The sequence below is a fragment of the Oncorhynchus mykiss genome, chromosome 27 (assembly GCF_013265735.2).
Source record: "Oncorhynchus mykiss isolate Arlee chromosome 27, USDA_OmykA_1.1, whole genome shotgun sequence".
NCBI lineage: Eukaryota > Metazoa > Chordata > Actinopteri > Salmoniformes > Salmonidae > Oncorhynchus > Oncorhynchus mykiss.
Genome location: NC_048591.1, coordinates 17,161,227 through 17,173,649, shown reverse-complemented (window position 1 = coordinate 17,173,649; position 12,423 = coordinate 17,161,227). Strand labels below are relative to the sequence as shown.

The following is a 12,423-nucleotide window of genomic DNA, read 5'->3' as shown; positions in this document are numbered from 1 at the left end:
GAATTTGGCAGTACGTCCAACCTGCCTCACAACCATGATGTGTGGGCGAGTGGTTTGCTGATGTCAACATTGTGAACAAAGTGCCCCATGGTGGCGGTGAGGTTATGGTATGGGCAGGCATAAACTATGGACAACAAACACAATTGCATTTTATCGATGGCAATTTGAATGCACAGAGATGCCTTGACGAGATTCTGAGGCCCATTGTTGTTCCATTCATCTGCTACCATCACCTCATGTTTCAGCATGATAATACACAGACCCATGTTTCAAGGATCACTACACAATTCCTGGAAGCTGAAAATGTCCCAGTTCGTCCATGGCCTGCATACTCACCAGACATGTCACCCATTGAGCATGTTTGGGATGCTCTGATCGATGTGTACAACAGCCAGTTTCCAGTTCCTGCCAATATCCAGCAACTTCGCACAGCCCTTGAATAGGAGTGGGACAACATTCCACGGGCCACAATCAACAGCCTGACCAACTCTATGGAAAGGTGATGTGTCGCGCTCCATGAGGCAAATGGTGGTCACACCAGAAACTGACTGGTTTTCTGATCCACACCACTACTTTAAAAAAAAAAGTATCTGTGACCAACAGATGCATATCTGTATTCCCAGTCATGTGAAATCCATAGATTAGGGCCTAATGAATTCATATCTATTGACTGATTTTTCTTATGTGAACTGAAACTCGATAAATTCTTAGAAATGTCCTTATATGAACTGTAACTCAGTAAATTCTTTGAAATTGTTGCATTTTACATTTATATTTTTGTTCAGTATAGTTCAGGGAGAGTAGCTCCATTTATTTAGTAGCAGGCCACTGAACTGGTTGGACTTTTCCTGCTTTTTGTCTCGTTCCAAAGTCATGCCCTTCGGCACACAGAGGTCAGAACTCAGACTAGTCTATCATAGCAGACCGTATAAGACACTGTAGTAAACAAAAGCAATGTATTATGCATTCTGTGAGCTTTTTATCTGCTTGTTCAGACAACAACAAAGCCAACGCAAACACAGATAGGACCACCAAGGCCACTAAGGAATGTCATTCAACCTAGCAGCACGCAACAGAACCAAAAGGGGACCATTCTATCTAATGTACACTCGCTCCATATCTCTCTAGTTACACTGTATATTTACCAGACGCTCTTATCAAGACCGACATACAGTAGTGAGTGAATACATTTTCACACTGGTCCCCCGTGGAAATCAAACCCACAACCCCCCATGGCATTGCAAGCACCGTGCTCTACCAACTGAGCCACACAGGACTTCTGACTCTTTTCAGTTTCAATCGCCATTGAACACTATTGTATGTGAAACAACCCAGGACAATCGCTATACAGTGCCTTTGGAAAGTATTCAGACCCCTTGACTTTTTCCACATTTTGTTATGTTACAGTCTTATTCTAAAATGTATAACATTATTTTCACCCTTCATCAAGCTACACACAATACCCCATAAAAACAAAGCAAAAACAGGTATTTAGACATTTTTGGTAAAAAAAATATTTAAAAAATATTACATTTACATAAGTATCCAGACCCTTTACTCAGTACTTTGTTGAAGCCCCTTTGGCAGTGATTACAGCCTCAAATCTTAGTGGGTATGACACTACAAGCTTGGCACACCTGTAATTGGGGAGTTTCTCCCATTCTTCTCTGCACATTCTCTCAAGCTCTGTCAGGTTGGATGGGGAGTTTTGCTGCACAGCAGGTTTTCATCAAGGATCTCTCTCTGTACTTTGCTCCATTCATCCTTGCCTCGATCCTGACTAGTCTCCCAGTCCCTGCGGCTGACAAACATTCCCATAGCATGATACTGCCACTACCATGCTTCACCTTAGGGATGGTGCCAGGTTTCTTCCAGACATGACACTTAGCATTCAGGCCAATGAGCTCAATCTTGGTTTCATCAGACCAGAGAATCTTGTTTCTCATGGTCTGAGAGTCTTTCGGTGCCTTTTGGCAAACTCCAAGTGGGCTGCCATGTGCCTTTTACTGAGGGGCTTCCGTCTGGCCACTACCATAAAGGCCTGATTGGTGGAGTGCTGCAGAGATGGTTGTCCTTCTGGAAGGTTCTCCCATCTCCACAGAGGAATTCTAGTGCTCTGTCAGAGTGACCATCGGGTTCTTGGTCACCTCCCTGACCAAGGCCCTTCTCCCCTGATTCCTCAATTTGGCCGGGCTGCCAGCTCTAGGAAGAGTCTTGGTGGTTCCAAACTTCTTCCATTTAAGAATGATGGAGGCCACTGTGTTCTTGGGCACCTTCAATGCTGCATAAATGTTATTGTACCCTTCCCCAGAAGGGTACCAAATTGTGTCTCTCGACACAATCCTGTCTCGGAGCTCTACGGACAATTTCGAGTCTCATAGCAAAAGGTCTGAATACTAATGTAAATAAGGTATTTCTGTTTTTCATTCAGAATACATTCACTTTGTCATTATGGGGTATTGTGTGTATTATTTATTTATTTATTTAATCCATTTTAGAGTAAGGTTATAACGTAACAGAATTTGGTAAAAGTCAAGGAGTCTGAATACTTTCCAAAGAAACTGTATGAACTATTTTACCCAAAGAAAACATCTTAACCTTTACTATGTACTCTTAGAAAAAAGGTGCTATCTAGAACCTTAAAGGGTTCTTTGGCTGTCCCCATAGGAGAACCTTTTGACAAACCCTTTTTGGTTGCAGGTAGAACCCTTTTGGGTTCCATGTAGAACCCTTTCTACAGAGGATTCTACATGGAACTCAAAATGGTTCTACCTGGAATAAAAAAGTGTTCCCCTATGGGGACAGTCGAAGAACCCTTTTGGAACCCTTTTTTCTAAGAGTGTCTTTTTTCCTTACAACTATGGCACATTTAATGTAGATATGACAATACTGTGCAAGCATACAGTAACAGTAGTGTTTCCTGTGTTTATGACTGTTGTCACGTTCGTTGAAATGAGTGGACCAAGGCTCTGGTTCACCCCTCGGCACTGCCGACCACTCCGTGTGCCCTCCCCAAATGTTTTGGGGGGGCTGCCTCTCGGGCTTCCGTCGCGGTTGCGAACCGTCGTTGAGTCGTCGTTGATCCTCCTTCGCGGCCTCCGCCTGCTTCCATGGCAGGGTCTTGTCTCCTGCCATAACCTCCTCCCATGTCCATGATGTCCTCCACTCCCTTTTCTCCCAGGCCCAGGATCTCTGCTCCTCCTGGCCACGCTGCTTGGTCCTTTGGTGGTGGGATCTTCTGTCATGTTCGTTGAAATGAGTGGACCAAGGCACAGCGTGCGTAGAGTTCCACATTTAATAGTGAAACTTACAACTAAAACAACAAAGAATATAACAAAACGTGCAGTATTGCAGTGCTCAAGGCAACTATACAAAAACAAGATCCCACAAACTACGGTGGGAAAAAGACTGCCTAAGTATGATCCCCAATCAGAGACAACAATAGACAGCTGCCTCTGATTGGGAACCATACCAGGCCAACATAGAAAATACAACATATATTGCCCACCCTAGTCACACCCTGACCAACCAAATAGAGAATAAAAAGGCTCTCTAAGGTCGGGGCGTGACAACTGTTCTCTGATGTTTAGATGTACTAGTATGTTAAGGCAGGGCTGGTTGCTCAAAACACCTTAAATTAGATGTACTGAGTGCCGTGACAACAGCAGGGCATAGAACAGCTTTCAAAGAAGATGGCTGGAAACTATTGTTGACAGAGAAAGATAGCCATGGGCGGATAGCAGAGTTTTTTTTTATGAATGAGAGTAAGACTGGGAGGAGGTCAGAGTGCAGCAGGGGCTGATTTGTGATTATGGCTTCGAGAGAGAGGATGAGGGAGGAGGATGGGTTAGGAAGATCAGGGAGAGGGGGTGAGGAGTGGTGAGAAGAGGGGGTGAGGAGAGGGTATGAATGAATGAAGCGGCACTCTCTCTCTCTCTCTCTCTCTGTGTGGAGTGGATTCCAGGGTGATTTACAGAAAGTGAGCTCCTTTGGCATTCTTCCTTAACTACTGTAGCCTATCAGAAGGCCCCTCATAAATGCAAACAACACACACTCAGCCAATCAGCAGACAGCAGCAGTAGCATACCCCAACTAAGGTGTGAGTGTGTGTTTACTCTTCATATCACCCTCTGAGGAGCTCTATATGACAGGCTTATAGTTAGTTCTAAGAGTGAATCTATATCCTACTGAGTGCAGGCAGAGCTTTGTTCCCCCTGGACTTCTCTGGATCAGAGGTCAGGTTAGTTCAGACTCCTTCCTTTGCTTGTCTGATGTCGTGCAGAGCTGCCATCAATGACTTCAGTCTGTCATTCAGTAATGGACAACATAAAGTAGATTAGTTATGACTAACTTCACATTTTAACAATTTTTGGGGGGCACAAACAAGGCACTATCATTATGGCAAATACTTCACATACCTTATTATATCTCGGTTTGACACTTTCCCCTACAACATAGCAGCATATCTTTGACCCTGAGAGGATCCTTTGGAATTCCTTATCTGTGCTATCTGTGTCTTTATATTTTAACCAGCTACAGCTGGATGTCAAGGCATAGTGCCGCTCCTCCTCAGTAGTAATCTGCTCTACTGCGCCTCAGGAATGACTGCCATGCTGTTGCGTCCATATAGGATGACACACACGCACACACAACACACACACTCTGAGTCCAGTGACAATACAGCCATGAGGTAACTCTGTCTTCACATCCGAACATGTTGTGTTAGCTGGAACCACATATTACCTTGCTCTCTTACGGTGCCAAATACCGAATACTGCTCCTCTCCCTTACTCCCTCTCTCACTCCCACTTCATCTTTCTCTCTCCTACAGTATCTCTTCTCTCCTCCCCTTTCCACCTCCCACACAAATACACACACTCACTCACTCTCACACTCCATGCCCTTACGCATATTCTGAATGGCTTAGTCAGAGCGCTAGCGGCATGCATAGAGATAGCCAGCGCTAACCTCCACTAGCCTGAGGGAGGACAGATAGAGGGATAGTTGAGATGACAGTGTTGCCCTGCAGAGGAAGACCTGCTTGACATGCTGACTGGAAACACAGTGGCTGCACTTCTGACAGGAGACTATTCTACTCTCTTTCTTTTCTCTCTCTCTTCTACTCTTTCACTTTTCTCTCTTCTCTCTCTCTTTTACTTCCGCTCCTCTGTCTCTTCTGAGAGAATCTCCTAGTCCCTCATTCTCTCTCCTGCTCTCTCGTGTCTTAAGAGAACTTTGGTTCCACTAGGACTGTCTCTCTCCAGTGTTTTGTTGCTATGATCTGTTTGTCTGTTTAGACAACAAACATGACTATTCTCCACCTAACAGGTAAGACTACTTGCATCTCAAATGGCACCCTATTCCCTATATAGTGCACAACTTTTGACCAATCCCTATCGGCCCGGGTCAAACGTAGTGCACTATAAAGGGAATAGGGTTCCATTCTCTGTCTGTTTGTTTTCATAGCCCTTTGAGACAGTTTATTAAATTATTAGTTTTAAATTATTATTATTTATTGCAGATAGATTGTAGCTTCCATCAATGTAATTGTTTGCATCACTTCCAATCCCTCATATATGTTTTTGCAAATATATATATATATACAGTTGAAGTCGGAAGTTTACATAAACCTTAGCCAAATACATTTAAACTCCGTTTTTCACAATACCTGACATTTTATCCTAGTAAAAATTACCTGTCTTAGGTCAGTTAGGATCACCACTTTATTTTAAGAATGTGAAATGTCAGAATAATAGTAGAGAGAATTGATTTATTTCAGCTTTTATTTATTTCATTACATTCCCAGTGGGTCAGAAGTTTACACACACTCAATTAGTATTTGGTAACATTGCCTATAAATAGTTTAACTTGGGTCAAAATGTGTCGGGTAGCCTTCCACAAGCTTCCCACAATAAGTTGGGTGAATTTTGCCCATTCCTCCTGACAGAGCTGGTGTAACTGAGTCAGGTTTGTAGGCCTCCTTGCTCACACACACTTTTTCAGTTCTGCCCACAAATGTTCTATAGGATTGAGGTCAGGGCTTGGTGAAGGCCACTCCAATACCTTGATTTTGTTGTCCTTAAGCCATTTTGACACAACTTTGGAAGTATGCTTGGGGTCATTGTCCATTTGGAAGACCCGTTTGGGACCAAACTTTAATTTTCTGACTGATGTCTTGAGATGTTACTTCAATATATCCACATAATTTTCCATCCTCATGATGCCATCTATTTTGTGAAGTGCACCAGTCCCTCCTGCAGCAAAGCACCCCCACAACATGATGCTGCCAACCCTTGTCACGGCTTCTAGGAGTAGTGGGTGGAGAAGTCAGGCGCAGAGAACAACAAGTAACGGTAACGCCAAACACTAAGGCGCATCACTTAAACCAGCCCAAAAGCAGGACCAAGAGAAAATAGTCCATGAGAATACACACCACATGAACAGAAAAACAAGCCCGCACAAAAGCAGGCGGGTATACCTGGTTTAAATAGACCAAATCAAAACCCAAACAAGAAACAGGTGTAACAAATCAGACAAAACTAACTGAAACAGAAAAGGGGATCGGTGGCAGCTAGTAGACCGGCGACGACGACCGCCGAGCGCCGCCCGAACAGGAAGAGAAACCACCTTCGGCGCGATTTGTGACAGTACCCCCCCTTCTGACGTGCGGCTCCCGCAGCGCGCCGACCCCAGCTTCGAGGGCGATCCGGATGGAGGAGATGGAAATCCCTTAGTAGTGATGGATCCAAAATGTCCCCCACAGGTACCCAGCACCTCTCCTCCGGACCATACCCCTCCCAGTCCACGAGGTACTGCGGGCCCCTCACTCAGTGTCTCGAGTCCAGAACAGCTCGTACCGTGTACGCAGGGGACCCCTTGATGTCCAGAGGGGGTGGAGGGACCTCCGGCCGTTGTGGAACAGGGAGGGGCTGTAGCTTCCCTCTACGCAGGTGCCTAGGAGCCTTACTCTGAGCGCACACCGAACAGGAGGAGACATAGAGCCTCACGTCCTTAGCTAAGGTGGGCCACCAGTACTTCCCCCTAAGACCCCACACTGTCCTCGCAATACCTGGATGACCTGAAGGGGGTAGTGTGTGAGCCCACCGAATCAATTGATCACGGACACCAAGCGGCACGTACCTTAGACCGGTAGGACACTGTGAAGGTGCAGGTTCCAACCGTAACGCCCGCTCGATGTCCGCGTCCACCTCCCATACCACCGGTGCCACCAGCCTAGAGGCTGGAAGGATGGGAGTAGGATCGCTGGACCGGTCCTCAGTGTCATAGACACAGGACAGCGCGTCGGCCTTAGTGTTGAGGGATCCTGGTCTATAAGAGATCGTGAATCTGAATCTGGTAAAGAACATGGCCCACCTAGCCTGATGAGGATTCAGTCTCCTCGCCGCCCGGATATACTCCAGATTACGGTGGTCAGTCCAGATGAGGAAAGGGTGCTTAGCCCCCTCAAGCCAGTGTCTCCACACCTTCAGGGCTTTCACCACAGCCAACAACTCCCGGTCCCCCACATCATAGTTTCGCTCCGCTGGACCTAGCTTCCTCGAAAAAAAAGGACAGGGGCGGAGCTTCGGTGGCGTGCCCGAGCACTGTGATAGCACGGCTCCAACCCCAGCCTCGGACTCCTCCACCTCCACTATGAACGCCAAAGAGGGGTCCGGATGCGCCAACACGGGAGCGTCAGTAAACAGCGCCTTCAACCGGTTGAAAGCTCCGTCCGCCTCGGCCGACCACCGTAAACGCACCGGCTCCCCCTTCAGCAGTGAGGTAATAGGAGCTGCCATCTGGCCAAAACCCCGGATAAACCTCCGGTAGTAATGGAAAAACCCTAAAAACCGCTGCACCTCCTTTACCGTGGTCGGAGTCGGCCAATTACGCACAACGTTAACGCAGTCACACTCCATCACCACCCCCGAGGTGGAAATGCGATAACCCAGGAAGGAAACGGCTCATTTGGAGAACACACATTTCTCAGCCTTGATGTATAGGTCATGCTCCAGCAGTCGCCCAAGTACCTTGCGCACCAGGGAGACATGCACAGCGCGTGTGGCGGAATAGATCAGGATGTCATCAATATACACCACCACACCCTGCCCGTGCAGGTCCCTGAGAATCTCATCTACAAAGGATTGAAAGACGGCTGGAGCATTCTTTAACCCATACGGCCTGACAAGGTACTCATAGTGGCCAGATGTGGTACTAAACGCTGTTTTCCACTCATCTCCCTCCCGAATACGCACCAGATTATACGTGCTCCTGAGGTCCAGTTTCGTGAAAAAACGTGCTCCGTGGAATGATTCCACCGCCGTAGCGGTGAGAGGTAGCGGATAACTAAACCCCACTGTGATTGAATTGAGACCTCAATAATCAATGCACGGACGCAGACCTCCCTCCTTTTTTTTCACAAAAAATAAACTTGAGGAGGCGGGTGACATGGAGGGCCGAATGTACCCGTCTCAGAGATTCTGTGACATAGCCAACGTCTCCTCCTGTGACAATGGGTACACGTGACTCCTGGGAAGTGCAGCGTTCTCCTGGAGGTTTATCACGCAATCCCCCCGTCGATGGCGTGGTAATTTGGTTGGCCTTTTCTTACAAAAAGCGATAGCCAAATCGGCATTTTCTGAGGGAATGCGCACAGTGGAAGCCTGGTCTGGACTCTCCACCGACGTGGCACCGATGGAAACTCCTATACACCTACCTGAACACTCCTCTGACCACCCCTGGAGAGCCCCCTGTTTCCAGAAAATTCGGGGATGGTGACTGGCCAGACAGGGAACCCGCAGCACCACTGGAAATGCAGGTGAATCGATAAGGAAGAAACTGATCCGCTCCCTATGATCCCCCTGCGTTACCATGTCCAGTGGAACCGTGGTCTCCCCGAACAGCCCTGACCCTAACGGTCGGCTATCTAAGGAGTGCACGGGGAAGGGTGGATCTATCGTCACCAACGGAATCCCCAACCTATGGGCGAGTCCGCGATCCATAAAACTCCCAGCTGCGCCTGAATCGACTAGCACCTTATGCTGGAGAGAGGGAGAAAATGCAGGGAAAGAAATGTATAAAAACATGTGACAAACAGGGAGCTCTGGGTGAGTTTGGTGCTGACTCACCTGGGGTGACCGAGAAGTGTTCCGCCTGCCATCTCGACTCCCAGACGAGCTCCTCCAGCACTGGTCGGAAGTGTGTCCTCTCCGACCACAGCTGGTGCAGTAAGAGCCTCCTCCTCCGGTCCCCCTCGATGCAGCCCCCCCTAATTCCATCGGAGTTGGAGCAGGAGGGCTGGGAGGTGGAACTGACAGGACCCCTTCTGAACGCCCGCGGGCATCTAGCAGGTTGTCCAGCCGGATCGACAAGTCTATGAGTTTGTAGAGGGAGAGTGTGGTGTCCCGACAAGCTAGGTCTCTGCGGACGTCCTCCCGGAGACTGCACCGGTAGTGGTCCATCAGGGCCCTGTCATTCCACCCGGCACCAGCGGCCAAGGTCCGGAACTCCAACGCGAAGTCCTGCGCGCTCCTCGTCTCCTGTCTGAGGTGAAACAGTCGTTCAACGGCGGGTGAACTCCGGGTAGTGATCCCGAGCTGAGTCTGGGCCGTTTCAGACAGCGTTGGTCCATTCCAGGGCTCTACCCGTCAGGCAGGAGATGAGGAGGCTCACAGTCTCTTCACCCGAGGGAGTCGGGCGAACGGTAGCCAGGTATAGCTCGAGCTGGAGCAAAAACCCATGGCACCCAGCCGCCGCTCCATCGTACTCCCTCGGGGGTGTGAGACGCAACGCGCTGGGACCGAACGCCGCCGGAGGAGGAGTGGGTTGCGTCTGCGGTGGAAGAGCTGGGGGTGAAGTCGGGACACCACTCCTCTCCCATCGCTCCATTCTCTCCATCATTTGGTCCATCGCCGAACCGATCCGATGGAGGATGGCCGTATGATGGAGGACGCGCTCCTCCATTGATGGAAGAGGTGTGGTCGCTGCTCCTGCTGACTGCATAGGAATGGTTTGGGCTTCTGTCACGGCTTCTAGGGGTAGTGGGTGGAGAAGTCAGGCGCAGAGAGCAGAGGTAGTTCAATCGTGATCTTTTAATCTAGAACAACAATAACGGTAACGCCAAACACTAAGGCGCATCACTTAAACCAGCCCAAAAGCAGGACCAAACAGTCCGGAGAAAATAGTCCATGAGAATACACACCACATGAACAGAAAAACAAGCCCGCACAAAAGCAGGCGGGTATACCTGGTTTAAATAGCCTAAATCAAAATCCAAACAAGAAACATGTATAACAAATCAGACAAAACTAACTGAAACAGAAAAAGTGATCGGTGGCAGTTAGTAGACCGGTGACGACCGCCGCCCGAACAGGAAGAAGAACCACCTTCGGCGGGATTCGTGACACTCCTGTGCTTCATGGTTGGGATGGTGTTCTTTGGATTGCAAGCCTCCCCCTTTTCCCTCTAAACGTAATTATGGTAATTATGGCCAAACAGTTATATTTTTGTTTCATCAGACCAAAGGACATTTCTCCAAAAAGTACGATCTTTGTCCCCATGTGCAGTTGCAAACCGTAGTCTGGCTTTTTTATGGTGGTTATGGAGCAGTGGCTTCTTCCTTGCCGAGCAGCCTATCAGGTTATGTCAATATGGGACTCGTTTTACTGTGGATATAGATACTTTTGTACCGGTTTCCTCCAGCATCTTTACAAGGTCCTTTGCTGTTGTTCTGGTATTGATTCGAATCAATGATTTTAGCCTCCCTTTGATTGAAATATGCATCTTTGTCATTTTCTATCCCCTTGCACCTGTCTATCTGGGGAATTTGGGAAAGTTTTAGCTGTTTATGATAACCCGCTTATCTTATTGTGGTGATTTTGTTAGAGAGAACATATCTGATTCTCCGCTAATCAAACAGATAAGCTCTGCATTGCAGATAACAGATAAGCCATATATTATGTTCCTTTCTAACGTAGAATATATTTGACATAAAAGCTAACATTTTCTTATTGCATTCATTATCATTCGTTAGCCTAAAAATCTATAATATTTCTAGCAATTTCTAGTCAATGGTCAAGGTCTTGTTTTAAAATGTTTGTCACAGAATGAAATGAATGAATCGTAAGACCTCTGGCTACACAAACTTGGACTATATAATGAAATTAAATAAAGAAGTCAAGCTCCTGAGATTCTTATTTTCCATTATCATGAACTGAACACCTCCCTCTGCAACTGGATCCTGGACTTCCTGACAGGCCAACCCCGGGTAGTGAGGGTAGGCAACAACACATCTTCATGGCCGTGCACGACTCCAACATCATCATTAGTACATTTGTTGACAACACGACGGTGGTAGGCTTGATCACCGACGACAATGAGACAGCTTATAGGGAGGTCAGTGACCTGCCAGTGTGGTGCCAGGATAACAACCTTTCCCTCAACGTCAGCAAGACAAAGGAGCTGATCATGAATTACAGTAAACAGGAGGGCCGAGCATGCCCCCTTCCCCATAGGGAGCATGCTCGGGCCTGTGGAGCTGTTTGAGAGCTTCAAGTTCCTCGGTGTCCACATCACTAAGGAATTAACATGGTCCAGACACACCAACACAGTCATGAAGAGGGGACAACAACACCTCTTCCCCTCAGGAGACTGAAAAGATTTGGCATCGGCCCTCAGATCCTCAAAAGTTATACAGCTGCACCATTGAGAGCATCTTGACTGGCTGCATCATCGCTTGGTATGGCAACTGCTTGGCATCCAACCACAAGGCGCTATAGAGGATAGTGGGTGTGGCCCAGTACATTACTGGGGCCGAGCTCCTTGCCATCCAGGACCTCCAGGACTCTAGCCACCCAAGTCAGAGACTGATAGCTCTGCTACCGCACAGCAAGCGTTACCGATGCACCATGTCTGGAACCAACAGGACCTTGAACAGCTTCTACCCCCAAGCAATAAGACTGCTAAATAGTTAACCAAATAGCTACCTGGACAATCTGCATTGAGCCCTTTTGCACTAACACTTTTGACTCATGACATACGCTGCTGCGTATGTCTGTTGCCTTGTCACTTTACCCCTACCTATATGTACTGTACATATCTACCTCAATTACCACATACCCCTGCACTTTGACTCAGTACTAATTTCAGTTTATGTGGCAAAACAAGCAAGTATAGTGTAGAGAGTCATTGTACCATCCAAACCACTATGAACTATATTTTCTATAACCAAACATATTGTTTTTTCAGGGGTTTGAAGCTGGTGTACAAAACAGAAAGTAACAGATGCTAAAATTAAACATAAAGTGGGAAGCATAGAAATATAACACATAGAACGGATCTAAAGCTTCTTAGACTTGCTTTCATTTCTATGTGAATTTTGTCAGGTCAGTGTCACGTTCGCTGGAATAATTATCGGACCAAGCT

The 12,423-nt window shown here is 47.4% G+C and overlaps 1 protein-coding gene across 1 annotated transcript in view; it reads left to right on the top strand.

Moving 5' to 3' along the window:
- Nucleotides 1-4,938: 4,938 nt before the first annotated feature.
- stard13b (StAR-related lipid transfer (START) domain containing 13b) overlaps nt 4,939-12,423 on the top strand; it is a 98,842-nt gene continuing 91,357 nt past the window's right edge. Inside the window, exon 1 of the mRNA XM_036965807.1 lies at nt 4,939-5,328. The gene's annotated coding sequence lies outside the window, so the exon portion shown is untranslated. The remainder of the gene's footprint in view (nt 5,329-12,423) is intronic.